General features: G+C 36.0%; 1 non-coding gene across 1 annotated transcript; it reads right to left on the reverse strand.

Annotated features, from left to right (window-relative positions):
* Positions 1 to 2,399: 2,399 nt before the first annotated feature.
* On the reverse strand, positions 2,400 to 2,564 carry LOC135272083 (U1 spliceosomal RNA). Its single transcript, XR_010340188.1, has one exon. It is a non-coding gene; the product is annotated as a U1 spliceosomal RNA (small nuclear RNA).
* Positions 2,565 to 4,921: the final 2,357 nt, after the last annotated feature.

The following is a 4,921-nucleotide window of genomic DNA, read 5'->3' on the forward strand; positions in this document are numbered from 1 at the left end:
TGCAGACAAAAGAAACTAGACCCCTATCTCTCACCAAAAAAATCAAAATGGATTAAAGATCTAAATGTAAGACCTGAAACTAAAACTTCTAGAATAAAACATGAATGAAATGCTTCAGGATATTGGTCTGGGCAAAGATTTCTTGAATAAGATCTCAAAAGCATAGGTAACCAAAACAAAAACTGACAAATGGGATTACATCAAGCTAAAAAGCTTCTGCATAGCAAAGAAACAATGAACAAAGGGAAGAAAATGAAGAAAGAAAATATTGCAAACTATTTATCTAACAAGGGATTAATAATTAGACTATATAAAAAACTCAAACAACTCAATAGCCAAAACCAAATAATCTGATTTAAAAATGGGCAAAAGATCTGAATAGACATTTCTCTAAAGAAGACACAGAAATGGGTTACATCATGAGAAAAGTGCTCCACATCACTAATCATCAAGGAAATGCAAACCCAAACCACAAAGCAATATTATCTCACCCCAGTTAGAACGGCTATTATCAAAAAGTCAGAAAATAACAAATGCTGACAAGGATGCAGAGAAAAGAGAATGCTCAGACACTGTTGGTGGTAATATAAATTCATACGGTCTCTATGAAAAACAGTATGAAGTGTCATCAAAAAATCAAAAATAAAAATATAATGTGATCCAGCAATCCCACTGGATCCATCTATCCAAAAATAGAGGAAATAGTATATTTCTGAGATTTCCAAGGGCAAGAAGCATTTGCACTTCCATGTCTATTGCAGTTCTAGTCACACAAATCAAGATACGCAATCAACCTAAACGCTGATCAGTGAATGAGTGGAAAGAGACAATGGGGTGTATATACAAAACGGAATATTATCCAGCCATAAAAGACTGAAATCTTCTCATTTGCAACAACATGAATGGAACTGGAAGACATTATGTTAAGTGATACAAATCAGAAAGAAAGACAAATATCACATACTCTTATCATATGTGGGAGCTAAAAGACGATCTCACAGAGATAGTGACTATAATGGTGGTTACTGGAAGCTGGGAAGGGTAGTAGAGAGGGAGGGATAAAGAGGGGTTGATTAATGGGTACAAAAAAAAAGTTAGATAAAAGGAATAAGAACTAGTGTTCAGTATAAGAATAGTTTATTATATACTTCAAAATAGCTAGAAAAGATTTGAAATGTTCCCAACACAAAGAAATGATAAATGTTTGATGAGATGGATATCCCAGTTATCCAGATTTGATCATTATATCTTGTATGCTTGTATCAAAATATCACATATATTCTACAAAGGTGTATAACTACATATTTGCGAGGTACAGAGGTCAGCTCAAGGAACGATTAGAAAGATTTTCACTGGCTCTCAGTTCCCTGAGAACAATCTTAGACTGCCAGCCTTTTCTGGCTGCTTTCAAATTAGTGGATAAGATTAGTCTTATTATTTGATGACAGCTTTTTCTAACTACCTGATTGGTACTGCAATAATCTTTTCTTGGAAAAATCAAATTTTATAATTTCTAACATAAATAAAATTATGTATCAATAAAAAAATTTTTAAAGAAAATGTCTCTCTGAACTAGTTGGATTAATAGGGGTCTTTATCTGGGGGAAAGGTATTTTTATGAGAACCACTAACTGTAAACAAAAAAAATAAACCCACAATACTATAGAGAATGAGGAAAACTGGTTAAGTCTGCGAAATTCCATAAAGACACTGAACACAGCATATTAGATTCAGTACTCACATACATTATTCAGTAGCTGGAGGTCTCCTCATTATTTTTGTAAAGCTCCATATGGCATTCTTCATTTATTTAATAACGTGTAATATATATTTAAATGTCCCCAAATTAGTCATATTTTGTGAAAACAGAAGGTAGATTCATGATCATGTCATCTCAGCCCAGGATTGCCCAGTTACAAGTGACTGGGGCAACCAAATCCCACTGCCCAAAGCTAGCAGTCCTTTCCTCATTTCTCAGCTGGTCAAGCCAGACTGAGGTGAGACAGGTTTCCCAGGAAATACTTTTAAAACTCCACTAATGGATGCTTCTGACATCATTTCCTCTCTATACCCTCTAAATGAATGGCATCAACTCTAACCCTCAATCTTACATACAATAACGCAATAGAAGAAAAGAAATGGATGATCTAATTGCGCAAACACGGGCAGATGAATGATTCAATTGGGTACGACAGAGTAGACTTCAGAAAACCTTTTAGGAATGAACTAGCCTATCTCATCTCATTCTGTTTGCCCAAAACTAAATAAAGTCAAGCACACACAAATCAGTGAATGAATAATATCACTGAATGAGCTGAAACAAAGGTGGTTATGCCTACATTTTATTTTAATAAGTATCACAAGTAAATTTTCTTTCTTTTTTTTTTTTTTTAAGAGACCAGGGGAGAGCTCAAACACAGTCCCCCACTACCACAAATTATGCAGTCAAGTTTCCCACATTTGGAGAAATCGCAGGGGTCAGCACATCTGGAGTGCAATGGATAAGCCTCGCCCTGGGAAACCCACCTTCGTGATCACGGTTATCTCCCCTGCCAGGTAAGTATCAGCACAAGTAAATTTTCAATCCATACCAACAATAAATACATAGCCAGCACTTTCTCATAAACATCCTAACTACAAAAGGTCAGCTCAAGGAACCACTAAAAAGATTTTCACTGGCTCTCAGTTCCCTGAGAACAATCTTAGACTGCCAGGCTTTTCTGGCTGTTTTCCAATTAGTTGATAAGATTAGTCTTATTATTTGATGACAATTTTTTCTAACTACTGATTGGCACTCTAATAATCTTTTCCTGGAACAATCAAATTTTATAATTTTTTAATATAAAAAGATTTAATTCCAGAGGTTCTGATCAAATTAAACAGAACCCTAATTAACTAGTAATCAAATTGTACAGCAGGTAATGTTTAAGTTACAGTATGGAATGTTAGCAATACTTATAATAACGGCCTCTCTCTAGGGACTTAGCAAGGCTTGTTGGGATTGTTCAAAGCCCTCAGGACAGGGTCAGAAGTTACTGAAAAGAAACTGAGGTACTTGTGTGCATAAAGAATGTAGACAATGAGGCCAAAGATGTAAATATGATTTTCTTACCTGTAGGTAGGGTGAGAATTTTATAGGAAAAATAATGTAAAGCTAAGAAACAGGACTATTCAACTAGACCTAGGCTTGTCCTGGCTTCCCTACTTACATAAAACACCAAAACATAAAATACGTTATTCTTAATCCAAAGTTAAAATTATTTGGGATCAAGTCTCATTCACTCTGTAAATCCAACTCCATTGACTTCAAATGACTGCATGGAATGCCATGTATTTGCAAGGCACTGCTAATAACAATAATAATTAATAAATAAGTGATCCTTGGACATTGATTAATTTAAAAATTATCCAAGGGCACACTTCCCCATCTTCTCTCTCCTACAGCCCCCTCTCAAGCTCTATTTCATTCGGACCTTGCTGTGACACATCTACCGTTGCCCATACCTCACAGTTCAGATTTATGCCATCTCTAGGCTCAAAATGAAGGTTAAACTTTTTAAAGGGTTGATGGAAATTTATGAGAAAATATCTAGTTTCTCAGCACAGGAAAAATGCTGTAATTCATCTGTACAAATCAAATGAAGTCATTACAAATGACCCTGATCTTCCTCAGATGCTGCCACATTAAACAGTAACTAGCACATAAATTTTGACAAATCCAATCTCACAGCTAATCTTTCACCAAAACTGTGACCAATTAAAATTTCGTCTATATTCACACAATAGTGATGAGAACTAGATCTAACTTTCGTAACCTAGGCTTTCTCTATATAGAAAGACCCTGGCACACCAACAGAGATCAACCCTCCATTGCCTGACTCTCCCCTCTGCGATTAAAGGAGAACAGTCTACAGCATTCTGAGGGAACTTTCATGAAGCCTTAGACACCCAGGGAGCCTGCACAAAGTTGACCTCACTTATAAGGCTACATTTTAGGTGACAACTGCACTCCTCAGTGGCAGTTCAACTCCTGTCATTAAAAAGAAGAAAAAGAAGCCACACATCTCTTCTTCCAAAGAGTAAACAAAATAAAACACCAAATGATCTTTTAGTCCTACACTCACGGAAGAAAACACAAGAAAAAATAAAACCTCAAACTCAGAGACCCAGAGCTGTAAGCCTCCCTACAACTCTCATCAGGGCAAAACAACAAATTGTGAAGACCTCAAAAATGAACAGCACTTCACAAGAGCATATTGATTTTCAATAAAGCCATTTACACATTTTTGCTTGGACTATAAGTAGCAAGCTGCTTTCTCAAAGCCTCTCTCACTGAATTAAAAAGCGTGGACAATGTCCTCATTCACTACATAAAGTCATCTTTGGAAATATTCTTGATGAGAAGAAGATTCTCATCAGAGAGGAAAGGGGAAACAAAAATAGACAAAATGACATTTGATATTTTTCCCTGACTGGCTTAATTACTTGGAAAAGAGAAAAGAATACACAGACCTCCAGAACAAAAAGAGATTTGTTTGAAATATAGCATGGTTCATGTTGGCTCTGCACCAGTGAGCCTTCCAACAGACGGAGCACAGGAAATTAAGAAGAGACTGCCCTGGGAGAGTATTTAAAGTCCTAGGTGAATGATGATTTCTCTTTATTGTAGTCCTTCAAAGTGATACCTCAGTATCCATTGAAAACCAAGAGATGTTTTTAATGAAGAAATTAAACTGAGGAAAGAGACAATACAATTCACTCTATTGCTGGCCTACCTCCTGTTTTGCAGTGGTTTTAGTGCCACAAACGTTGGCTTTTCAATATAAATAATAATAACGATAATGACTGGGAAGGAGAAACATGTGACAATGAAAAGGTAGGAGGAGGAGACAAGGAAGCTTCTGTGACACCACATGGATCT

The sequence above is a fragment of the Aotus nancymaae genome, unplaced genomic scaffold (assembly GCF_030222135.1).
Source record: "Aotus nancymaae isolate 86718 unplaced genomic scaffold, 86718_ANA_hifiasm-v0.15.2.pri h1tg000103l, whole genome shotgun sequence".
In the NCBI taxonomy this organism is placed as follows: domain Eukaryota; kingdom Metazoa; phylum Chordata; class Mammalia; order Primates; family Aotidae; genus Aotus; species Aotus nancymaae.